Below are 27,337 nucleotides of genomic sequence, written 5' to 3'. Positions count from 1 at the left end.
AAGTGCGAAAGAGATTATCTTGTGTAAATAAGAGAGTGAGAACAGGTTATCACCAGTGGTAAATGGAAGGGCTGTCAAGAGCAGCAAGGAAGATTATGGTGTGTTTTAAGAATAATATTCCTCTCCAGTCTGGGGTTTTTAGCATCTTGTACAGTTGAAACTTTCTTGTGCTTGTTTGTTGGGTTCTTTTTGAGGTGTATTTGTGCTCTCCCTTGATGATCAGGAGGAGGAGTGATTGTTTCATAAAAACCAGATAATTCCCTGTTTTGTATGCTTTGTGAGCTCCTTGACAGAGTTGATTCTGATGGATAGCAATAACATCAATTTTTCCACTCACAAGAGTATTCAGTAGTTTGCTAGAGCGCATTGTGTTATGGCAAGTGTGTGTTAGATCCATCTGTAGGAGTTTGGTAGTTCTCTTACAGGCAATACTACAGCTGGGGACAATGACACTGTACCTGTCATCTGCAAGATTTCATAAGGCACTTTCTTTTCCTCCCTAAACAATCTGTGAGGAGAAAATATGGGAATACAACAGGATATATGAGAACTTCAAAAAAAAAACAAAAACAAAAAAAGATATCTTTTTGTCCTGGGTTCAGCTGTAACAGTTATCTTTCTCCATCTAAGTAGCTGGTGCAGTGCTGTGTTTTCAACTTTAGCCTGAGAACAATGCTGATAACAACCAATGTTGTTAAGTAATGACTACTCTGATCAAGGACTTTTTCCGTCTCATGCTCTGTCAGTGAGGAGGGGCACAAGAAGCTGGGAGGGAGCAGAAACAAGACACCTGACCCAAACTGGCCAAAGGGGTATTCCATATCACAGCACACCATGCCCAGTATATAAACTGGGGGGAGTTACCCAGAAGGCCCAGATCGTTGCTCGGGTTGGGCTGGGTATCAGTTGGCAGGTGGTGAGCAGTTGTATTGTGCATCACTTGTGTTTATTGTTTTCTTTTCCTTTTGCCCTTCTAGTTTTATATTCTCTCCCCTTGTTATTGCCCTTATCATTATTACTATTGGTGGTAGCAGTAGCGGTTTTGTATTATACCTTAGTTACTGGGCTGTTCTTATCTCAACCCGTGGGAGTTACATTCTTTTGATTCTCCTCCCCATCCCTCCAGGAGCTGGGGGGGAGAAAGGGGAAGGAGTGAGTGAGCAGCTGCATGGTTCTAAGTTACCAGCTGGACTTCAACCACTACACCTTTAATAAAAATAAGTTGGGAAGTGAAACTATTTCTGTCTGTATAGATAAATAATTTGCACGGGGAAGAAACAATCTTGATTTTGCATACGTAATGACAGGCTTTGCACTAACTGTTGCTGCTCAAGAATGGACTCTTCAGCATGAAAAGAGAGACAGTGAAAGAAGATAAATGTCACTAGTGACACAAAGGCAGGTGATAAAGTACAGTTAGTTATTGCCTTCACAACCAGAACTAAAGTGTATTTGGCAATTTCAAAAGGAAAAAAGAACACCTATCTGATGCTAATTGATAATGCGCAGTTATGTGTACTGGAGATGCTGCTAGTTGCCATGGCTTCAAAGAGCCTTTGAAGAATTTGTGGAAGAAAAATGTCTTAAAGACAAGAATGCCACATAGAATCATAGAATCATAGAATCGTAAGGGTTGGAAAGGACCTTAAGATCATCTAGTTCCAACCCCCCTGCCATGGGCAGGGACACCTTGCCCTAAACCATGTGGCTCAAGGCTCTGTCCAACCTGGCCTTGAACACCGCCAGGGATGGAGCATCCACAACCTCCCTGGGCAACCCATTCCAGTGCTTCACCACCCTCACTGTAAAGAACTTCTTCCTTATATCTAATCTAAACTTCCTCTGTTTAAGTTTGAACCCATTACCCCTTGTCCTACCACTACAGTCCCTAAGGAAGAGTCCCTCCCCAGCATCCTTGTAGACCCCCTTCAGATACTGGAAGGCTGCTATGAGGTCACCACGCAGCCTTCTCTTCTCCAGGCTGAACAGCCCCAACTTTCTCAGCCTGTCTTCATATGGGAGGTGCTCCAGCCCTCTTATCATCCTCGTGGCCCTCCTCTGGACTTGCTCCAACAGCTCCATGTCCTTTTTATGTTGAGGACACCAGAACTGTATGCAGTACTCCAAGTGAGGTCTCACAAGAGCAGAGTAGAGGGGCAGGATCACCTCCTTCGACCTGCTGGTCACGCTTCTTTTGATGCAGCCCAGGATATGGTTGGCTTTCTGGGCTGCAAGCGCACACTGCCGGCTCATGTTAAGCTTCTCGTCAACCAACACCCCCAAGTCCTTCTCTGCAGGGCTGCTCTGAATCTCTTCTCTGCCCAACCTGTAGCAGTGCCTGGGGTTGCCCCGACCCAGATGTAGGACCTTGCACTTGGCTTGGTTAAACTTCATAAGGTTGGCATCGGCCCACCTCACAAGCGTGTCAAGGTCCCTCTGGATGGCATCCCTTCCCTTCAGCGTATCAACCGAACCACACAGCTTGGTGTCATCGGCAACTTGCTGAGGGCGCACTCAATCCCACTGTCCATGTCACCGACAAAGATGTTGAACAGGACCGGTCCCAACACCGATCCCTGAGGGACACCACTCGTTACAGGTTTCCAACTGGACATCGAGCCATTTACCACAACTCTTTGCGTGCGGCCATCGAGCCAGTTTTTTATCCACCGAGTGGTCCATCTATCAAATTGATGTCTCTCCAATTTAGAGACAAGGATGTCATGTGGGACAGTGTCGAATGCTTTGCACAAGTCCAGGTAGATGACATCAACTGCTCTGCCGCTGTCCATCAGTTCCGTGGCTCCATCATAGAAGGCCACCAAATTGGTCAGGCAGGATTTCCCCTTAGTGAAGCCATGTTGGCTGTCACCAACCACCTCGTTGTTTTTCATGTGCCTTAGCATGTTTTCCAGGAGAATCTGCTCCAAGATTTTGCCAGACACAGAGGTGAGGCTGACTGGTCTGTAGTTCCCCGGGTCTTCCACCTTCCCCTTCTTGAAAATGGGGGTTATATTACCCTTCTTCCAGTCATCGGGAACTTCACCTGACTGCCACGATTTTTCGAATATGATGGACAGTGGCTTAGCAACTTCATTCGCCAGCTCCTTCAGGACCCGTGGATGGATTTCATCAGGTCCCATGGACTTGTGCACGTTCAGGTTCTTAAGATGGTCTCGAACCTGATCCTCTCCTACAGTGGGCCTAAGGTCTTCGTTCTCACAGTCCCTGCATTTGCTTTCCAAGACTTGGGTTGTGTGGTCAGAGCATTTGCTGGTGAAGACTGAGGCAAAGAAGTCATTAAGAACCTCAGCCTTCTCCAAATCCATGGTAGCCAGTTCTCCTGATAGCTTCTGGAGAGGGCCTACATTGTCCCTAGCCTGTCTTTTATTTGCTACGTATCTATAGAATCCTTTCCTGTTATCTTTTACATCCCTTGCCAAACTTAATTCTAGCTGGGCCTTAGCTTTCCTAACCTGGTCCCTAGCTTCTCGGGCAATGCTCCTGCATTGTTCCCAGGCCGCCTGTCCTTGCTTCCACCTTCTATAAGCTTCTTTTTTCCCTCTAAGTTTCCTCAGCAGCTCCTTGTCCATCCATGGAGGTCTCCTGGCCCTCCTGCTGCACTTTCTTCTAGTCGGGATGCAACACTCTTGAGCACGTAGCAGGTGATCCTTGAATACCGACCAGCAGTCTTGGGCCCCCCTGCCCTCTAGGACTGTATCCCATGAAACCTTACTAAGGAGGCTCCTGAAGAGGCCAAAGTCTGCTTTCTTGAAGTCCAGGGCAGTGAGCTTGCTGCACGCTCTTCTCACCGTCCTGAGGATCTCAAACTCAACCATCTCGTGATCACTAGAGCCAAGGCTGCCCTGGAGCGTTACATTTCCAACCAGTCCCTCCCTGTTGGTGAGCACAAGGTCCAGCATGGCACCTCTCCTCGTCGGCTCCTCTACTGCTTGAAAGAGGAAGTTGTCTTCCACACAATCGAGGAACCTCCTGGATTGCTTGTGCCGGGCCGTACCGTCCCTCCAACAGATGTCAGGATGGTTGAAGTCCCCCATGAGGACCAGGGCCTGCGAGCGTGAGGCTGCTCCTATCTGTCTGTAGAGCACTTCATCCACAGAGTCCTCTTGATCAGGCGGCCTGTAACAGATCCCCACCGTAATGTCCCCCGTTGCTGTTTTCCCTTTGATCCTGACCCACAAACACTCTGTTACCTCATCACCCATCCCAAGACAGAGTTCCATACTCTCTAGCCTATCACTGACATAGATAGCAACGCCCCCTCCCCGTCTGCCTGGCCTGTCTTTTCTAAACAGCCTGTAACCTTCCATTCCGACATTCCAGTCATAGGAGCCATCCCACCATGTTTCTGTGATACCAATGACATCATATTCCCGTAGCCTTGCACACATCTCTAATTCCTCTTGCTTGTTCCCCATACTACGGGCGTTTGTATAGAGGCACCTTAGCCGAGCTCCAAATGAAGCCGACTCAATGGCTGGGGCAGCTGGAACATCTCTACATCGCTCCAAGCACTTATTACAGGTGCTGGCAACTGACCAGGAATGTTGGGATGGATCAATGCTCCCCTCCCCCAACACATCTAGTTTAAAGCTTTCCTGACCAGCCTGGCAAGCCTCCTACCAAAACAACTCTTCCCCTTCTTTGTCAGACCAGCTCCACCAGCCTCCAGTAGATCTGGCCTCCCAAATGGAGCCCCATGTTCTAAATAGCCAAACCCCTGACTATGGCACCAGCTTTCTAACCATTTATTAACCTGCCAGACACGCCTAGCTTTTTTAAGGTCCTCCCCTTTGCCCTGGAGAATCGATGAAAAAACTGTCTGAGCTCCAGAGCCCCTAACCACCTCTCCCAGGGCTCTGTAGTCCTTCTTAATGTCCTCCAGGCAGCTGCTGTCTATATCTCTAGCACCCACATGGACCACTAGAAGGGGGTAATAGTCAGCAGGACTTACTAGAGCAGGCAGCCTCTCAGCAACATCCCTGATCCGAGCCCCCGGCAGGCAACACACCTCCCTCGAGACTGGATCAGGCCGGCAGATAAGCGCCTCTGTGCCTTTCAAAGTAGAGTCCCCTACTACTATGACCCTCCGCTTCTTCCTGGAGGCACCAGTAGCGATCCTCTTTACTGGTGCATCAGCAGGGTGCTCATTAGGTGTGGTGGATGCTTTCTCATTAGCCTCCTGCAGAACCGCGAAGCGGTTCTGGGTGGGGACATCAGATTTAGGAGGAAGCCCCTTGTCGTTAATTGTCCTCTTCCTCCTTTTTTTGTTCGTTTTTCTCGTGACTAATTCCCAGCTTCCTGGGTTGCTGCCCTCCTTCTTTCCTATACGAGCAATGCTGGACGTTTGCAGCCCCTGCGCAGTTTGAGCCTGGAGCAAGCAGCCCAGCTTCCTCTCAGCTTCCCTGGCATCTTTTAGCTCTCCAACAGCCTCCCGCAGCTCAGCCACCTGCTGCAGGAGGACCTCCACCAGAGCGCACCGAGTGCAGCCCTGTCCATCGTGCACCCCCGCCTCACGAGACCAGTCGAGGCACTTCCTACACTCCGAGGTCTGCGCCGCAGCCTCCCCTCTCATCGGCTCTGTCTGGGTGCCTACGCTGGCCACCGCCGGGGCAGAGCTCCCACAGCGGGCCCTGCTCCTAAGGCGAGTGCTCACCATCCCGCTCGCTGCCCGCGCAAACTGCCGTGCCACGCCCTGGTCGCCGCGCTCCTGGTCGCTCGCGCTCCCTGGGATGGGTTTTACACACTGGGGGCTGGTGCCGTCACTCCTGGCGCCGCCCCCTGTGAGTCAGCTGCTCGCGTCAGCTGAGCTGCCGGCTCCTGGGCAAGTCCTGTCGAGGACTTGAGGCTCCCTCGGTCGCTCTTGCCGCTCCGAACTGAGGCTCCGGGACGCTGTGCTTCCCCCCGCTCCGGTGTTAAAGGCGTCCTCTCTGGAGATACTCACCTCGGCATGATGCATGAAATTCAGGAACTGCTGGGGCTTAAGACAGATAGAAATCAAAAGACTGTCCCTGGGTACTGGATTAAGTTAGACTTCTGCCTCATTCAGTAAATCCATTTTTCTCGTAAGTTTTCTCTTATTCAGTCAGGATGCCCACTGAATTACGTCAGGGGTCTCAGCAAGTGCCTTGATTTCTTTGCACAGTCATACAGCAAACTGCTGATGGCACCTCTTCGGTATTTCCCTAGCACAGATGTCATGAATATCTGTTAGGTGATATTATAGGAATTGCTTTGAAGATAAAAAAACATTTGTGGGTTACTTTATCATAGTTACTCTTACATCACCTATCTCCTTACCAGCCACTATGATAATCTGTTTATGCAAGAATCTGAATGTAAACTAAGAAATTTTAATTTTGGTCAACTTTCTGTCCATTTCTATAGCAGGAAGGCTTTTACAAGCAGAATAAATTTTTCTGGCTCTCATAAAATTACAGTGAGTCTTGGGTGGAAAAAAAAAGTGATCTGGTCACATGATTACTTCAGAATCTCTGCTTTTGCTTAATAAAAACCAAGTTTCTTGAAGCTTGAAAAATGTGTCGGATGATAAATAGAAAGAGCCTAGCGAAAAATACCTAAGACTTTCATTTTTAAAATCCTATGGCAAGGAACAAAGAAATTGGGAGTTTCATGGTTTGTAGCACTGAATAAAATGTCCTTGATCCACAAAACATTATTGATATTACTGGTAGACGCATTTTTTTCCATTTAATAAAAATTCTCAATGACAACAAAAATGGTGATGAGTTACGTCAGTGCTCCTTACATTACATAAAACTCCTCACATGACTCCAAAAAAGATACAGTTAGGACATAAAATAAATACTTATGTAGGTCTTGTGAGTAACTGTATAAAATACATGATGTTTTTATTGTCACTTTGTCAGAAGTGCAATGCCTACGTACTCCAAGATAATTTAATCTCCCTCCAAGTGCCTTAAGTCTTAATAGAATATTTTTAACATGCGGAATGCATTGCATTTTCGTACATGTCATTTAGAAATGCATAACATGCAATACAGAAGTACATTAAATACAGAACTCCTACATTGGGCTATATTAACACCAATAAAACTTTTTGCTTTTAATTTCACATAAGGAAAGGTATAGAAGCAAAATGCTGCAAAATGTTTGTAGGAGAATTATGTCAGCTTTTGCTCCTCTCCATAGCCTGAAAACAAAATGATACCTAGACCATATTTAAGCAAACATGCATTTTGGCAAACGCATCACACCTTCTTTTGAGACTGCTGAACTAGTCAGAGATTCAAGATATAACTCTTAGTTGTACAGCACCAGAATTATGGTTTTGGCATCTGCCTAAAATCTAAATGATTAGTAACGTATTGTAGCAATTTCTCCACCCAGACCTATTCATGGCTTCCCCATCAAGTTTGCTTCTACATTTCACTTCACAGAATTATATTGCATGACATCAGAAGAAAACACAACATTGCTCACTTGGTCAAGAAACTGGAACCAAACAGTATTAATGGTCTGTTCCAATGTCCTATATGATAAATTTCAAAATTAGAGTGAACGTTTATACATGAGGCAAATTGAAAAGGAGAAATGGGACATAGACCACCTCAACACTTTGTTGGAAAGAAAAAAAAAAAAAATAGTTCCAACTCTGCCTTCAAATCCAGACTTTTGTATGTTCATATGTCAAGTGGACAGAAGGAGGACAGGCTGTGCCTACAGATTCTCCAAAGGTAGCTTTTCTTGTCGTGATAAAACCAGGCATGGGATAGGACAAAAAATGTTTACTGTAGAAGGATCCTTGGAGACAGCCAAAACTGAAAAGGGAGTGAAGGATGCAAGAACCTATTGACCTGAGAAGGAAAGGAGCATACTAAGACCTATTTGACATGTGTGGGAAGTTTTGAAAATAAAGTGAAAAAGGGCACAAAGAGAGCTGCGAGATAAGAGTTACTGATCGTTATTGGTCCTCTCAATTCCTAGCAGCTATGAGGCATGAGGTGCAACAAGTGCTAAAATGCTGCTGTCAGTAGCTCTGATAAAACCATTGTATTGATTTGGCAGCTCTATCTGTGGGATGAGACTTTGATGGTCAGCTGCTGAAGTGTTCAGTATCTTTGTTTCATATTGGACAATCAAGATTGTGGATGCAGAAATCAAGTTAGCTATTCTGGCAAAATTAATTAAAGAGTTGCAAACCTTTTGGTAACTGCACTCTTTTTTGATTTTGCAACAGCTGGAGAAAGTTTGTATGTCAAAAATGTTTGCTACACGCTAATTCGCTAATCATTATTGAGCTGGGAAGATTGCCAATAAAAGAAAAAGCAGTAATTTCAACAGCTGAAAACAGACTTATGTAGCTCATGCCCCAGCTTTTCTTTTTTGTTGCAGTGTTGAATGTCATACTGGTATGCTGTTTTTGTAAATGACCTGTTCTAAGCAATATGGTCAAGAATATCTTCCAGAGTCAGCTCCCTGGAAATTTCATTAAGCATGGCCAACTGGTTAAGCAAGCAGTGGCTCTTACTCTAGCACAACTTAAACCAGGCAGTTTTATTGGTACCTGGTCTACCTCGTACCTTGGTGCCTTGTCATTTTACCTAAAAATGAATAAGGACAGGGATTGAACTGTGTGATTACTGGTTGCAACATTCAACGGCATGATTAAAAATGAAGAATTTTTGGATAAACAAAATATATTTTTGGATAAACAAAATAAAATAGCACATTAGAATGATACGGAGTATTTCCAGTTCTGATATTTCTTGCTTGTAAAGGTCAAAGTCCCAGATGCTTGATTTGATAAGAAGCTGACTTTAGCTGATTAAAAAAAAAAAAAAAAAATCCTATTCCTGTAATAGCTCAGTTGAGTTGTCTGAACCTCCATACTCCAGTCTGAGAAGGAGATTTTTTTTAACACAAAACCAGATTTTAAATCAAATAACACTCAAGTAACTTTTGCCCAGTTTGAATCTTCTACTAAATAACTACTTTGTATATTGCATTAAAATCTGAACAGTTCTTAAAATGCGACTATTACAGACCCAAATCTCTTCCCTAAGAGCTTCCATTTTGCAAGAGGTGGTAAAAGCAAAGTAAGGATTGAGTCTCCATCTGCTTCTCTTTATGGTTAGTTTTCCTACTGTAGCATCCTATGAGAAGTACATTTTTCAGGGATACAAAAGAGCAGATGGTTCAGCCAGACCAGTACCTTGCATAAAGGGGAGTTTTCCATCTGCAGAAAAACACCAAAGACTGGGGACTTGAGATGGCTGTGAAAAATTCAGATTGTCAATAAAACTTTTCTAGAACTTAGTAAGATCCTGCAGTCAGAAACAAGACAAGGGGATCAATGCAAGGATTCAAGGTGTAAAAATATTCTTGCCAGATCAAGAGAATATTAGTGGCTGCATTTTGAATAGTTAGGAATTATATGTGCCTTAGCACAGAGGAGACACAGTCTTAACAAATGCAACCATTGTAAAATATTTACTTGCTTTTTGACCTTTCTCACCCTAAATAATTTCATCATCTTTCATTCAGCTACCAGAAAAGCTTTAACCAAGACTTAAAGCAAAAACTAATTTCTATAGGATTGACAGTGCCCAAACAGAATAATGAATGACTTGTACTTGCTTCATATAGGAAAACTAAAGAAAGAAAGGACAGTTTTGTTTGTAAATCTCAAGAACAACTGTGGAATGAATGGTGAACTGTATCCTTGCCATAAATGCCTGGGGAGATTCAAACTTGCAGAAAAGCATATTTTTTTTTCTTAGTTCTGCAAGTTTTAGCGTAGTTTCCATAGGCTTGTTTTTTTCTGAAGAACTGTATTAGTTCCTGCTTTATTTGGTGTGATCTTTTTTTGTTTTGTTACACATAGATATGAAAAATAACACTATGCTTATAGGTAATATAACTCTAATAGGGCTAAAGCCCACAAATGCCACATTAGAAAATGGTAACATCAGTACTATTTACAAGACACCACAGCATTAAGTATGCATTTATTTACCAGGTCCTGAATATTTGCTGATACTGACAGTAATTAATTAATCAGCCATAAGGTTTGCAATAAAGAGATCAATGCAAAAGAAATTATTTTCATGACCATTTCATATACACATATTCACAACAGGGGCAAATCAATATAAATAAGATTTCTGTATTAACAGGACAGAATTTTGTCTTTTGGAGTTAAGATCCTTGCTTATGGATATCCAACCTAACAATAACCCCATAAAACAACCTAAGTTTTGAGCAGGAGGCTAGAGACACAACTTCCTGATATCCTAAATTATTCTGTGTTTTTGTGATACTAACTGCCCTACATATGTATATATTTTCAGAAAGTCACAGTCTCAACAAACCTGAACATTATTATAAGCTACCCTAAAAGATGTTGGGTTTTAGACATGTGATACTGTTTTGCTGATACGTTCAACTAAAATATAAAGAAAGCCCAGGGGCCTTTAAGTAGGTCAGAATACTTGATTCTCTTTCCACTGCCCTCCTTCTGTGTCATTCTGAAGTACAGCTACTTTGATCGTCTCTTATGTCTTTGATTTTTTGGAATAATAAATATAACTTTGAAAAACACTGTCTATAGAAAAGTTTGATGCTGTTGTACTTAATATTTCTTCCCTTCCCAAATGATCAATTCTAGTTTATCTGAAATAATTAATACCAAATAATTAAGATTACTGTGACTGCTATGAAGACATGACTGTTTGAAAAGTCTATGTATAGTTAATGCATCCCAGTGCAAGATTATGAGGTCTTTCCCATACATTATCACAAAACAAGCTTTACTTTACTTGTATTGCTCCACTTTGGGATGGCAGTAATGCTGGACTAAGTATAGAAGGTCATTATGTCTCCTATGTAAACAGAAGCTCTCTTGGACAAAGAAGATGGCTAAATTCTCCATCCTCAGTCTTCAGCCTCCGGCTTTTGTTGGTGACTTTTGTCTGTTTGCTAAACTGAAGAAACTTCTGAAGCAGCTTTTCCACTCCTACATATAAGGTTTCTCAACTTTCTCTCTAAAGGGAACCAACCTCCTTAATCTTACTAAAAAAAGCATATATTCTAGTTTAGTGGCTCTTCTTTTAACTCTTTGCACCATTTTATCAACATCTTTTAAAACCGGGATTTCTATAGGCCCCAGTACCAGGCAAAAGTATTTCAGCAGGAGTACCATCAGTGCCATCACAGAGGCATATATGGCTTTTGTTCATCCTCTCTGGCACCTCCCTGCAAAATACCTAGCGAAGATTAGACTAATTAAATTTTCCAGTGATTTAATGCTTCATTTTTACATTTCTTTTTTTTTTTTCAGAAAAAAGTATCTTTAATCCTAGTCTGTTTCTATTTGACTCTATGAGGCTACATATGTTGCTCTGTGTGTCCATAACTTTTGAGAGCTACACGTCTTACAGGCTTAGATTACTAGAACTGTATTGATTTAGGAAGGTGTTGGTGTGGATTAATTAGTATTAAAAAAAAAAGTAGAAGAGATCACAACAGTATTTCACCCCTTCTCTGACCCTTAGATCACAGTTAGCCTTCCAAAGCAGGATGATAGAGTACATACAGTTGCTAACTTAAGTGGAACAGATGCTCGACTCTTGGTCAGCCTAAACTCCATGCCTCCTAACCACAAAGCAGCACTGTCTAAGGACCTTCATGAATACAGATGACCACAGGTGTTAATACCTTGCTGGATGCCGCTATATCATGTGGCAAGTCCTCAACAGAGAAAGGAAGATACTAATAAACCACCTCCCAGGTATGAGTGCAGCTCTAGCAGAGAAGCGGGAGCATCAATGTGGAGGAAAGAAAAATGGTCAGTAAAACCACAGAGAACCTCAGGGTGGTGTCAGGCTGAAAGGATTTGAGGATGGAAATGCTGGCTTCAAGGCAGAACATATGGTGTATGGAGTCCTCCAGTTGTTGGAAGAAGTTCTTGCACTGTATGATGTTGTGGGGTTGAATAACAGGTGCTTGAGGAGAAAGGGCTGGGAAGAAGGTGGTTGAAGTATTACATGCAGTGACTTGACTAGGTAAAAAATTACCAAAAGATCTCTAAAAACAATCATCTTATTTCTAACATGCTGAAGTGGTCTTATCCTCTTCCATGAAATTTTCACAATAACACATACACTTACTTGTCAATTAGGTGAAGACCTTTTCGTTAATAGTCACATCATAAAACACAAAATCCCACGTAGCTATTTGAGCTAATACATTTTAGATAACGTCTACTTTGGGGACTGAATTTTTCAGTCAGTGATTTTTAAAACGTGTTTTATGAAATGCTGTATAAATTAGCACATTGCATTGAAGACATATTTCACCTCTGCTCTACACTTTTACAAACTGCATTTGCTGTAAAACTATAGAAGTTTCATTCCACTTTCTGGATTGTAATACAACATAGTGTGCCTCTGAAGTGTTCAGTGCAGAGCAGTGGGTCACCATTGCTCAGTCTGTTTTACTCTCTCTGACATAATTTCTGAAAGAAATGGGAAGAAATTTACTCTCTGTACTCTGCTGACATTTAGAAATCTGTGTCCCATTACTTTTCATACATTTCCAAGTTCATTCATGCTGAGTGAACCTTCTATCTTTTAAAATGTTAGAGGCACAACATAAGGGTAGATAAAGCCAAAGGAACAGCACTTGATGACTCCTAAATTGCTGGTATTTGAAAGTTTCAGAGTAACATTCCGAGATATTTCTCAAATTCACCTAATAATTTTCAGTTGCTACTGTTGAATCCAACTTTCACCTCATATAAGGAAGTTTGATACGGTAGGATTGAACTAAATCTCAAGAGGCAGAAGAAATTCTTTTCCTCTACAAGAAAAGAACAGTGAAAGATGTAAATTAACTTTCTCCATATTAATCCCATGTTATTTCCTTTTGTTCTAAAAAACCTTCTACTTTTCTTTAAAACATCACAAAGTTTTAATAACTTCAAATATATGAAATAACCAGAAGTTTATGCCATATGAAAATTTAAAAAAATATACTTTTTTCTGCAGGTACCCCCTTCCCTCATGTCCCTGATCCCTTCAAAATTTCTTTTTGTCAACACTGTTTTAAACTCTATCAAAAGATATTTAATGCTCTCACTGAGTTAGGCTTCAGCTTGTTTTCTCTTTCAAAGGGCCTCCTCATGTGCTTTCACTTCATGTTGTAAATATTGTCAGCACTGACTTAAAAGTTTAAAGTGCTGATTGTGAATAATCAATGACACCTCCAGCAACTGGTAGAAAATGCTGTTAGTCAGAATATTCTCTCCCATGTACCCTGATTCCGGCTGCTGGCCTCTGTCCAACCACCTTGGCAGTGGCACATCCCATCCAGCACTACAGCAACCAGCCTCACTGGCTTGCTGCTTCCCTTTTCAGAAAGATAAACTGGGATGAGCAATTCTATGGTGGAGGTGTTCATGGCAGTTGTGTGGACTCCTGGTAGCTAAGGCAGGGAGTAGAGCAAGCCACTCTCCATCTGGGTTAAACTAAAAAGGATCATAGAGTCATAGACTGGTTTGGATTGGAAAGGACCTTTAAAGGTCATCTAGTTCAACTCCCCTGCAATAAGCAGGGTCATCTTTAACCAGATCAAGTTGTGCAAAGTCCTGTCCAACCTGAACTTGAATGTTTCCAGGGATGGGGCATCTACAACATCTCACCCTCATCACTACCCTCATGGTAAAAAATGTCTTCCTTATATCTAGCCTGAATCTCTCCTCATCTAGTTTAAAACCATTACCCCTTGTCGTATTGCTACAGGGCCTACTTAAAAGTCTGTCCCCATGTTTCTTATAAGCCCTTTTGAAGTATTGAAAGGCCAAAAGGAGCCTTTATCTTCTTCTGCGGTTCCCTCATGAGCCTAATAATGGTTTAATTGTTTCTAACTATGATCTGCTTCAAGCAGCAGAAGTTAAAACATAAAATGTCATGAAAAGGAGATTCTGCTGTCTCATTTATGTGACCTGAGAAAGGCAGTGAAAACAAGATTATTTTTGCCTGAGCAGAGGATAATAAGACCTGTGTGTTAGAAGTGGAGTGGGAATTCTCTATGCCCTGCCCTGATAAGGGCAATTAGAAAGGCATTATCACAGTAAAACTAAGTGTTCTCCCATAATCAGGTGCACTTCTAGTGACTGTGCTGGTGCTGACAAATCACAGCCTGAAGAAGGAAGAAGCAGATAAGCTGGTGTTTGAGCATTATCTGAATGCACATTTTCTTTAACGAAAGAGAATTTGAGCAAGAAAATATACCAGTTAAATGAGATCACTTAGAAGAAGAATTTGCCGCCAAGGACAAGAAAAAAGTGGTCTGAATATGGAAATAATGAACAATACGATGGAAAATAAACATAAATAAAAATTAAACATAAAATAAAAATCTTTGAGTAAGCAACATTTTTTACCATGAGAATGCCTATGTTTTGGAGTATTTTCGTGCATGGAGTACCAAACCCTACGAGCTATCTGAGACAGTCGTTTCCTGTTCAGAAAGTGCTCTTTCTGTATTCATTTTCAGTTTGAAAGAGTTTGTTAAAACTTCTGTTTTTACAGTATCTTGAAAAAAGGGATGGAACTCATCTTTGAAAAATTATATACAGAAAAATAAAATGGTTAAAATGTTGCTAATGCCTTTCCCAGGTGGTTTAGGAAAGCCAAAAGAAGACTGCACCTAGCGGACCTTTTTTGTCTCAAGATACCAAAACTAGAGACTTTTATACCATTTATGACAGCTGTGCAAAAACTGGCAGATGTTTTCTGCCAAAATTAGCATGCTAATAAGAGCAATACTAAATCATTTCTTTCATCACATACCTATTCATCTTCATAGCTCAAGTCAAATTATGGCTCTTGGCACACTGTTCTCTAGCACAGGGCACAAGTGTCTCTCAGGGCACAGGGCACTCATCTTGTCCAGAAGGAAAAATAAGGCCTTTAGGAATCCACACATTTCACATAAGCTCTGTGGTTGCTTGCTTCTTTTTGCAATATTATAGCTTTACTATCCATGTGTTTTTCCATGGCACTGGAATATTACTCCTTTAGTCATTCATTCATGTTTATAGCTCTCGTCCCAGCCTTCTCGTCAGAGAAACTGAGACCCGCCCATGCTTAAAAATTCCTCTCTCACTGCCACCCTGACCCTGTGGCCCCTGGCATGGATGAGGACAGGATTAAAAGCTCAGATCTCAGCTTCCTAGAGTTCTCAATTTTCAGACTCAAGATCCAATTCTAAATGCTGTGTCATGAATATTCATGTGACATACTCTTTGTTGTACTAAGAATATGGAACCAATCCTGTTTCTTGCATATTAATCACGTAAGAAACGTGTGTGGTGGAAGAACTGAGTATAAATTTGAAACACGAAGGGCCTCTGAAGCCAGCGCAATGACTGCTGCTGCAGTTATTGACAATGCAAAACAGAATAAAATAGGTCGGTCCTTTGCATAAAAAGCATACCTCTCCTACTCAAGGTGAAAACATTCAGTTCAAGTATTTTATGAAGCAATTACTTTATTAATATTTGTCCTAATCAGCAAACAGGGATAGATTCAAGGACTACTATACTAATGACCAATGAACACAACAACTGTCTTGAGGAATGATACAAAAACTTTATGCAAAAGACAGACAGAAAGAAACGAAATAAGAAGGTGGAAACTCAAAGGGCAATAAACAAAAAATAGAGGGTGATTTTCAAGTAGTTAGAAAGGGAGCTTCAGGAAACAGAATGTGAGTCTTGTAAATTTTAAAAATCCCAACATTAAGAAGAGTAAAAGGTGTGGATTCAAGCTACAAGAGCAATAGGAATTGGAAAGGCAGTACCTAAAGACATAAAGAGAAAAGATAGATTTCGCATTTTCACAATCAGGAAACCTTTCAGCAAATAAATGATTCAGATGGGCTACCAAGAAACAGAATTATTTCAGAGAAGCTAAACTCTAACCTGTTAAATCTTTCTCCTGAGTAGTTCCTTACACCTTCAAAAGCCCCATTGATTTCAATTACTGATTTCCTAAGGAACTCCACTGGAAAGTACTGTATGAAGTGATTATCATGAGCTAGCCCAAATAATTTGTTTTCTTCAGTCCGTTGTGGTTAATAGAAGAGAATAACAGGAAGGCATTTGTGTAGAGAATACATAGTCATTGCTGGAGTAAATATTTTCTGAGATGTAACACTTCCGCGCTCAGGTGTTCCATCATTATGCAGTTAACATCCCTACTGGCTCTGCTAGTCAGAAAAAGAATGGGAAAACATAGACAAGCATTATGTTAACCTCAGAAGATCTTTTATCTGAGTGACGTCTAAAGGAATAAACATATCACATCAAGTCAAATGATCAATTCTGGTCTTATCATTATGGAGTAGAGTACTGAGTCACAGTTCGTAGAGATACAATGTATGTGAATCAGATTGAAGGAAAGTATTTAATGATATTTGTCTTAAATTCAGATTTTATTGACACCGATATTAATCAAACTAGTAAATTGAAAGTGTTCTACAGCCAAGCTTTTACATCAGGAGATAAATAATGGCCTAACGATTATCTATAAATATGAAAGATATCAAGAGAGAAAGGTGGAAATTAAAACAAGGAGAGAAGGCTATTACTGTAGTGCAAAGAAACAAGAAAGGATGCATGGTGGTTTGTTATGCAAAGGGATATTCTGAAAGCAGGAAGAAAAAAAATCCTGTGTCTTATTCAAAGTGAAAAAGGTACAGTAGCAAGGGTTTGAGATCTATAACTGGAAGAGTGGGAGAAGGGAATGGACTGCTGTGACATAAACCAGAAGTTCAAATTCTGTGGAGGTCAAAGTCTGAGATTTGGCAGTGTGATCCAGCTTCATGATTATTTTCATGACTGGTATCAATATCCGTTAAAACCTCCCAAAATAATAACACCCCCGCCACACCACTGGTCATTTTAACTATCATTCTGGTGGTAATTTTGGGCTGCTCTTTCTTCTAAACTCCCTTCATCATTCAAACAATACACTTTTTCTTTTATACTAATCAGTTTTATTCAGAAAATAATTAAGCATACTACACATCTGCTTTACCTCACAAAGTTTTAAATACTATTTTTTGGTTTTTTAGAATTACAATCCCAATTTCAACCCGAGATCAAATCACAGTCATATAGAACCAGTTCAATGGTTTATGTGAAATGGGCAGTGGTCTCTCCTTCCAGTGTCGCTTGACATAAATAACTAGCTTAGGTACCACAAAAAACCATCAGAGTTCCAAAGGAGCCTGTTCTCACTAACGCAAGTCTCAAGTCTCAGGATATCAGAAAACGATATCCCCAGCTGCCTTCAATGTAAAGGTATTTTTCAGAGATGTGCTCAGAGATCTGAGAATAAATGAATACAAATACCAACTTTTGTCTGGAAATATTTGGCTTGTGCTATTGTTTACCTAGCTTTCTTCTTACAAGAAGAAAATTCTGAGAACTGAAGAGAGCACAACACAGAGTCTCTGAGCCTGGGCATAACCTTTAGGTAACTTGGGAGTCACATTTCTTCTAGCTATCAAAGTTTATTTCTTATGTATACAGATAACTTTCAACTGGTTTAACATTACAACTAGTAGATGGCTGACCCTCATATATGCTATGCTCCTATGCTTACTGTGAGATAATTAACCTCTATAACAGAAATCCTTTTACTGAGTCCCAAATCATAATCCAGTAAATCACAGTAAACAGTACTTACAGCATTAATTTTTAAATCATAAAGTCACAGAATAATTATGTTGGATATCTAATTTGTTGGAAGTATCTTGTCTACCACCCAACTCAAAGCAGAACTATCTTCAAAGTTAGATCTGACTTGAAATTAGATCAGGTTGTTCAGGGACAAAATCTGGTCTACACAAATACTTTTGGAGGCAGCAATTCATGACAAGAAGATATTCTGCATCTTTGGCAATTTCCTTCTTTCATAAATACTAGAAGAGCACACAATCAGTCCAAACCAGACAAAAACTGGATAATGAGTAATAACCACTCCATATTTCTGAAGTGTAGGATACACTCTTTCTGGCTGCAATGTGGCATTTTAGGATATTAACTCCTTTAAAACAAACTCCATCTAGACTCTCAATGACATGTCCAGAAAGTTCATTCTCCAGCTACCAGAGAGGAGCGCTCTCTTTCATGTTCTTTTTATATATGAATTTGTTTTATATGTGTCTTTCTACGGGTTTTATATGTGCAATTAGAGATGCAACTTCCCCCTGTACCATGCAGGCAAAGAACAGCCATGAACACAGGTACAGGTCTTTGCAGCATACACAGTGCACAAGTCTTGCGTTGACTTAGCGCAAATATTGGAGACACCTTTGAATGAAAAGACAAAACGATCTTAGTGAGCAGCAGAGACTAAAGTAGACATGGATATATCAGTAGTTGAGTCCCTCAAAACCTATATTCACTGCCTGGATCCCACTTTGCTTCCAAGAGACACCATTTTAAGCAGAGTATCTGTAAAATAAAAGGGATGGATAGATAACCTTTAAACATTAAATATTTTATGATGAAAAATAACTGCTGCAAATTACTGTAAACGTCCTGTGGTACAATAGAAAAGCTTGATTTGAGATCCTTTTGAGCTCCCCTTATTGCTTTTCTGTCAGCTGTATAATTACCAGTTTCTTAATCAGCGTTTGTTGCTTTCAGTGAATTAATGTCTCGCATCGTTGTACTGATCATGTTACTGCTGCCTGGTTTTGTTCTTATTGAACAGGCTTGGTAGGAAAACAACCTCATTTCAGAAAGAGGTCCAATCTATTGCTGATTTATGTTAAAGATTAAAGGCACTCTGGCTTTGGAACAGCAAAATTTGAACAATACTGTTCAATTTCAGTGACAGATTTTCCACAGTGTGATTTTAATAAGGTGCAAATAATTCGGTATGATAGTCAATACGTACAAGAGACACTTTATATTATCACAATTGAGGCACCTTCATTACATACTGTAAATCCTTGTGTTTGCCTTCTAAATCAAAGGTCAACACCCATAGATACCATTAATGCACATAATTTCACTGAATTTTAGAGAACTGAATTAAAGTAAATCCAGTTTAGAACTGAACTGTTGAAAGAATTTACATGAAAATGACAGACTATTAAGTATTACTGAAGTTTTCCAAAGAAATTTCAGCAGCAAGTTAGAAGCTTCAAATGAATTTTAAGATTCAAATAAAATTTAAGATACGGCATGTTAAAAATGTTGAACTTTGAAGAAAAAGGGCTTTTTCTTTACACTGGATTACCAACTCTTTTACATTTTAATTAAACATTAAAAAAAAACCCCAAGAAGGAAGTGCAATTGCCAAATTCTATATTCACTGCTATGAGGGAAGTGAAAGTGTTTACAGAGAGTGCAAGGATGCAGTTCTTGACAAAGGTCCCTTTGAACCCAAATTATTCTAAGATTCTATGATTTTGGAGTTTGAAAAGAAATATTTTTCTTTTCTTCTACCTTCTCCAAGCTCAAGTTATGAATACTTTCCAAATGCCTAGTAACAAAGTATTCCACACCCAAAACTCCAGTGGTCTTGACTATTAAAGTGTTCGGACCACTCTGGAAGAGATCTATGCCAGTAGCACATTGATCTTGATTACTGAGACTAACTTAATGCATAAGTTAGTTTGGAAGCTGCTAACAAAAGGCGTTTTTCAGTGTCGGTTTAGCCAAATGAACCCTCATTTTCCATTGAATTACACAAAATAGGTATAATAGGTTCAAGAAAATGTCACTCAATGCCAGTATTGTGTCTCCCAAAGTAATTGGCACCAGATATAGAGAAAAGAATATAAGGCAAATGCAAGCATATAACAACACTTTTTCTCATATACTGTAGCAAGAGGCTGTACCTCTTGGCTTTTTATTCTATGGCTTTTTCTGATTGCTTTTTGAATCTTCACAAACTCTTTGCATTCACAGTATGTTGAAGCAATGAATCTTAGGGTTTAAGGGTACGTGGTGTGAAGCAGTTCCTCCCCCTGTTCACTGAAATCTTTCACCCAGTAATTCACTCCTGCCTCCTATTGAGTATGAACAATCCCCTGGTTTGACTTTTCCGGGATTATGTAGGCATTCATCATCAGCTACTGTACAGGTTACAGGCTGCTGGCTTTCTCTCATACTGCTCCACAGACTTGCTTTTCCTTGTGAATTTTCTGTGTATCTTTTTCTTTCAAGACATAGGTATGCTGTGAGTTCATAATGAGAAGATCCTTTACTCCCTCCCTCCCTCCCTCCCTCCCTCCCTTCCTCCCTTCTTCCCTCCCTTCCCCCTTCCTCCCTTCTTCCCTTCCCCCCTTCCCCCCTTCCTCCCTTCTTCCCTTCCCCCCTTCCCCCCTTCCTCCCTTCTTCCCTTCCTTCCCTCATTCCTTCCACCCTTCCTTCCCCCCTTCCTCCCTTCCCCCCTCCCTTCCGCCCTTCTTCCCTTCCTTCCTTCCTTCCCCCCTTCCCCCCTTCCCCCCTTCCCCCCTTCCTACCTTCCTTCCTTCCTTCCTTCCTTCCTTCCTTCCTTCCTTCCTTCCTTCCTTCCTTCCTTCCTTCCTTCCTTCCTTCCTTCCTTCCTTCCTTCCTTCCTTCCTTCCTTCCTTCCTTCCTTCCTTCCTTCCTTCCTTCCTTCCTTCCTTCCTTCCTTCCTTCCTTCCTTCCTTCCTTCCTTCCTTCCTTCCTTCCTTCCTTCCTTCCTTCCTTCCTTCCTTCCTCCCTTCCTCCCTTCCTCCCTTCCTCCCTTCCTCCCTTCCTCCCTTCCTCCCTTCCTCCCTTCTTTCACTCCTTTAACTTCACATTTAACTTCAAAAAACTGATGTTCCTTTGTGTTTCTTCTATTACTGTTATTAGTCAGCTTCCATACTGCAAACATTTTAACCTACAATTTAGTTTGTCTCTGAGTTTTTCTCAGAGGTGAGAACCTTGAAATACTCTGCAGCGGCTTGTAATACTTTTGAATTCTGGTTGATTTCTTAATCATGATAACAATGTTACTGCCAAGAATTTAATTTCAGTAAACAGCTGCAGGTTCTAATAACACAGCTGTTAAGAGTGGTATTTGCTAGAAATTGGGGGTGGGAAATATTTTCCATATATTTCGCTGTAAACCAAAACTTATGTCAAAATGTACTTGGTTAGTCTAAACCCCCACTCCCAATTAATGTCTTGGTCAGTTGTTGAAACTTTTAAGATCGTGTAAATCATTAAAGCCAAAATGATATGGGAAACTGAACTCTTTCACATCCTCTATGTTTCCAGATTGGATACTTTGTGTCAAATTACATTCTGTCTTCAAACAGCAGTCCTTGGTGTCATAAGCTGTTCTGTTCCTCTGGTGTTCAGATCAGAGGCATCGTCAATGTGACCACTTACAAACGCAAACCATGTATTTCAAGTCCACATGGCATTTCCAGAACTTAGGAACATGGTGTCTCAATATTAATTTTTCTTCTCAGCCCAACAACATCAGAGAAAAATTTGAATTCTCCCCTAAGGACATGTGTGACTTCTTTTTAGTAGAAAAGGAAGTGCAACATATCTGAAGCAAACCATGGGCTATTTTTCGTCTTCTTTTCGTCAAGATCTGCTTCTGATTGATTGTAAAGCTCTCAGCACACATTTGACTTGAGATCCACTCTGGAAAATATAAGCTAGTGTTTTGGGGTTTTTTTTTTAAGTTGTCTTCAGGGTGTATTTTAGTTTCAACAACTGCATTTTCCCACCTAATCTCGCATAACCAAACCTCCTCCAAAGTCATGCAGTCATTGCTTGAGTCCTGTAAACCAGTAATTTTATGCTTTGTGTTGATATGTTTAAAAGTAATGGTGGTGTTTAGTATTTGATTCACAGGGCTTGATTAGTATTTCCCAGCTTACATCAAACCTCCTTTGTCTATTTTATATTCAGAATTGACTACATTACTGACTCAAGCTTTATCTGTAGGCGTTAGCTATTCCAATGGAATCATTATACTCTAAAAGAAGCCCATTAAAATGAGTATTGTGTTATATATTCCAGGTGGCACCAAATTGGCAAAAGAAAGATGGAAAGATATATGAAGAAGGCAGGAAGGTGAAATTGTATGAAATCAGTTGAAAAGCCTCGATGCTTTTTCTAAAATATTTTTCTAGCATTGTAACTCTAAATTTGAACTTTCTGTTTGAAATTAAATAGAAGTGCTATTGCACCTCAACAAATTGTCTCCACTGGTTTTCTGTTTTGATTGAAAACCTGGGGTTTTTTACTATGTGGAATTTTTCACTAATTGTATCTACTTTTGATTTTTTATTGAAAATATTTTTTTCAGTTCTTAGCTTGAAAGACATGGGATCTTCAAATCAAACTACTTCTCACTTTATCACATGTTTCTGAGCTACTCAGCTTGACTTCTTTTCCTTCTGTGAATTTGCCTGGACTACAAGTTGTCCAGCTTCACTTTTGTTTTTAGGAAAACTTCGGACTGAGCTGTCTTGGGACACAGTTTTGACCACATGTAGAAGAAAAGTTGACTGGGAACAGACAGAATTAATATCTACCAAGAGTAAATCATACCTGTCAAACCTGATTGCTTTCTATGTATGATAAAATGACTGGAGAAAGAGAGGGGAAGACAGTGGATGTCATTTTCCTCAACATGAAGACAACTTTCTTACACTGTCTCCCAGAATACACTTGTATCCAAGTTAGGTCATTACAGTCTAGATGGATGAACAACTAGATAGATTGGGTGGTTGGATGCTTGGGCTCGCAGAGTAGTGGACAACTTGGAGGCTGATAAAAGGTGTTCTACCATGAGAGGCTCTCCTAGGACATAGCCTTTTTGACATCTGTATCAGTGACATAGACGAGGTGATGCACTGCACTGTTATAAAGTTTGCAGAATACTACAGGCCCCTCTTAATATGTTTGAGGGCAGGGCTGCCATTCAGAGGGGCCTAGACAACCTGGAGGAATGGGCAAACAACAACTTTACAAAATTTCGCAAGGACTGATGCCAAGTCCTGCCCCTGGAAAACAAGACCCCCTTGCAGTGGCAGGCTGGGAGTACCTGGTTGGGGAGCAGCTCTGCAGGAAAGGCCCTCAGGGCACTCGTGTGCAGCAGCTAGTAACACTGAGAGCCAATAGCATCTTGGCCTATATCGACAGGAGCATGGCCTATTGATGAACAAAAAGGAATACCACCCTTCACTCACACCAGTCACGTCTAGGCTACTGCAGGCTTGTTTGGGGTTCCCTGGTATAGGAAAAACAAAACAAAACATATAGTGGAGCAAATTCAGTGGAGACCAACTAGATGGTCATGGCTGGGTCTCTCGCCCTTTGAGGAGAGCCTGAAGGATTTGGGCTTGGTCAGCCTGGGAAAGACATGCCTTTGGGGATATCTAACAGCACCTTCTGGTGCCTACAAGAAGGACATCAAATGGACAAAGTTAGGATTTTCACAGTGGTGCATGGTGGAGTAGGAGGATTAAAGACCACATGCATAAGTTGAAAGAAGAGAGGTTCAGACAATATAAGAGAGATCTTTTCTCCATGAGGCTAGCCAAGCAGTGAAGAAGCTTGTCCAGATAGGTTGTGTGGTCTCCATTCTCAACATTTACAAGACCCAAAAGCATTAAGCCTGGTCTGAGCACAGAACTGGTTTTACTGTGAGCAGAACTTTGGAATAGATGACCTCCAAAGGTCCCTTCCAACATGAATTATCCTATGATTTTGTATTTACATGAAAAAGCAATATATATAAAAGCAATATATATATATTTCTGGCAAAGTCATTACTTCAGAGCTGAATTTCTTGAAAGTCAAAAACCAGATGTTTCTAGTCAACTCAGCTTAAAATTAAATGGACCCCTTGTCTGAAGATTTCCAGAAGAATGGAAATTATTATTAATCAAGTGCCAGCTATGCCACCTTTTTCAGACACTTTCACTTTTCTGCTAGGTGTGCCTCAGTGATTTTCACAGGAGATGTCAAAATACAGATTCCAGCTCTGTGGAAGTCCCTGTGTAATGAATATTTATGGTCAGCTGAATTAACAAAGTAGGGAAATTTTAGCCTGTGCTTTTGACATCTTCTCAGTCTGCAAAATACATATTAAAATCTTCACATGGACAAAACCAGTTAGCAGCATACCTCATACTTTTGAGAGATGAGGACACGAGGTGCACTGGAAGTAAATCACATGCAGGAGATGCCTGGTCTTCAGAGGTTCCTGTATTGCATGGGATGGGATTGGATGAAGCTGAAACCTCAAAGACTAACATCATCATAGCTTAAAGGCCCTTAATTTCTCACAGGAGAAGGTTTAGATTTTACAGTTGTCACATCTCATCCCAGGCCTCATGCTGCTCATGGGAGACACAGGAAACCCTCTTGAAGTGCTTGAGAGTTACTGGTTTGGCACTGCTGTCTTTGGCAATAGGAATTTTATTATCTGAGTTATTATTTTATTATTATGAAGTTAAATTCTGTGAACGGGGTTTGCATGAGAAATGCCGATTCTGTACAGAGAGGGGCAGAAACTTTATCTGCTTGGGGAAGGAGAGCTCCCACAGGTTGGGTTTTGCATGCTGTAGGCTGGAAGGTGTTGCAAAAGAACATCATTCTCTTTTCAATGACTTCTGAATATTTTTTTAATCCCGGTAGTCATCACTTCCTTAAGGTGTCTTCTCCCCTTTCCTCACTCTCAAATACATAAAAAAACCCAACAATAAATAAATAAATTAACCCCCCCGCCACCAACCAACAAACCAACCAAACAAAGAAAAAAAACCTTGCAAAACCAAACCAAATAAAATATCCTCATCCCCTATGCTAAATGCTGAACATATGGTAAATCTGTTAAGTCTTTAAGTCATTTCCCTATAATCTGACAGTTCCCTATTTTGTTTTACTTTTTCATTAATAGAAATCTACTTCTGCAGTTTGATTTCCAGGAAGAAAATAAGACTCAATGTTTGAAAATGCTTTTAGCTTCAGACAATGCCAGAGGAGAGTTCTTGCTTTCCAGAGAGCTTACGCTGGACAAAGGAAACAGATACATTGAATACAATACACTACTTGCTGTGTTACCATGTTTAACTGTCTCCATTCCTTTATGACATTTAATATAGTGAAAATATGTACACCTCTACTTAAAAACAGTTCTACATGTCTTATGCATTTGAAAATAGTGAAAAATGAGTGTCTGTAAGACAACTTCTAAATTACTGCCTGCGGTTATGGACTAAGGGAATTTTCTTCAAAACTGCATCAGGCTGTCAGAAGGAAGGCCAAAAGTGGCTTTCCTGGTGCCTTTGTACCATTTGATTTCTGGGTTTTGGAGAGCTGCCTGATCAGTGTCAGGTGAACCTCTTGCCCATGTTACTGCTGGGGAAGATGAGGAATGCTGGTGCAAACTCCACTTGCAAAGCTAAATCTCTGCCTGGAGAAGAGAAGACTCCAGGGAGACCTTATTGCAAAAGGGGCCTATAAGAAAGATGGTGAGAGACTTTTTAGCAGGGCCGGTTGCAACAGGACAAGGGGAAATTGATTTAAACTAAAAGAGGGGAGATTCAGGCTGGATCTGAGGAAAAAATTTTTTATAGTAAGGGTGGTAAAATACTGGCTCAGGTTGCCCAGAGAGGTGGTAGATGTGCCATCCCTGGAGACATTCAAGGCCAGGCTGGATGTGGTTCTGGGCAACTACATCTAGCTGAAGATGTCCCTGCTCATTGTAGAGGTTTGGACATTTAGATGACCTTTAAAGGTGCCTTCCAACCCAAATTATTCTATGATTCGAAATACAGAATACTGGGACTATACACCTAGAGAAAGGACTGCTATGCATATGAGAAATGGAGTCATAGAATCATAGAATGGTTTGGGTTGGAAGGGACTTTATAGATCATCTAGTTCCAACCGTGCTGCCATGGGCAGAGATACCTTCAGCTGTATCAGTTGCTCAAAGCCGCATGGCACAAAGATCTATTTGGACCCAGAAGTCTGCTTTCTTTGTTAAATGGATATGAACATATTCAAGGCTTGTTTCATCTTTCTTTGAAATATAGAAAAGTTATAAGGCATCACCCTTTAAAACAGTTTGTTTTAAAAAGAGATTTGCAAGGTTTGGTTCTTACCGCAGGTATTTCAGTGATTCATAAATTCGCTGCGATCTTGATGGTGTCATAAATATAGATGCCATTAAATACGCAAATAAATGACTCTTTAACCATCTGAATAAAGTACCCCATATGTAAAAAGAATTTATGACTTGGTTGAGCTACAAGTGAATATTTAAATTGAATAGCTTGGGTTACAAAAAGACATGCATAAGAAGTGACTACTTGCTTTCTGCAAGCTGACACCTTTAACATCTCTTGGCCATCACAATTTTTCAAGTCAACATTATAAGCATGAAAGGGATAGCAAACTGCTAGCAAGTTCTTGCTTTGTTAGAGCTCTTTTTTACATAATTTAATAAACAATGCTACTATTCCTGCTTAACTTCCACTTACAAAAGGATTTTTCTGTATCAGGTTTAGCTTGAAAGATAAGGAAGGAACCTAGCAGAAATGATAAATGCAAATAGGGGTCAACATGCACTCAATTTAAAATGACAGTAAACAGTGTAAGTGCTTGTCACAGTACACATGGATCGTAAACCTTATGCTGCCAAAGTAAACCATGCCCAGCTTATACCCTCTCTTGTGACAAGAGAGGACCTGAGAAGAAACACTATAGACTATAGTCTTCTAGACTTGTAGAGCTTCTCTTAAGAACTGTAGCATAGGTAAAGTCTCTTTGGGGAACTCAGGGTTGGGACAGTGTCTCTTCTAAAGTGAGGCAAGTCCCCACTGTTCAAGAAGGAAGATATATGCTGTGCTGCCATGATTCCTTAATTTAATATTTGACATGTTTATTTTCTTACCTAGAACAGTGAATATTCTGAAATTGATCAACAGATACCAAATTAAGCTACCATGAAAACAACCTGCAAATTTAGCTAATGCTTTTTGTGAATAAGAGCTGAAATGAGAATTTTTAGAAGCAGATTCATAACAACTTTGTTCATGTACTCTGATCAAGCCTTTTGTATTTTTGCAGGCTTTGAACAATGTGTATAAAAATAATCTCCTAGCTTGCTTTCCTGGTTCTCGATAGTACACCCAACCTCTGCACACATACCTTTTCCCTCAGCCCTCTGTACCACGTGAGGTTCCTCTGCACCTCTGACTAACTGAGCTTTTCCTGCAGGCAGGGTTGGCTGAAAAGTCCTGTACACCTACTCTTGCA

The 27,337-nt window shown here is 40.7% G+C and overlaps 1 long non-coding RNA gene across 1 annotated transcript; it reads right to left on the bottom strand.

The window, feature by feature from the left end:
* Positions 1–1,109: 1,109 nt before the first annotated feature.
* Positions 1,110–27,337, bottom strand: LOC115609684. The gene is made up of 3 exons (XR_003991967.1): positions 27,325–27,337; positions 16,325–16,334; positions 1,110–1,206 (listed from the first exon to the last, which is right to left on the bottom strand). It is a non-coding gene; the product is annotated as an uncharacterized LOC115609684 (long non-coding RNA).

The sequence above is a fragment of the Strigops habroptila genome, chromosome 6 (genome assembly GCF_004027225.2).
Source record: "Strigops habroptila isolate Jane chromosome 6, bStrHab1.2.pri, whole genome shotgun sequence".
In the NCBI taxonomy this organism is placed as follows: domain Eukaryota; kingdom Metazoa; phylum Chordata; class Aves; order Psittaciformes; family Psittacidae; genus Strigops; species Strigops habroptila.
The sequence above is the reverse complement of the archived record's forward strand: the minus strand, read 5'-3'. Positions and strand labels throughout refer to the sequence as shown.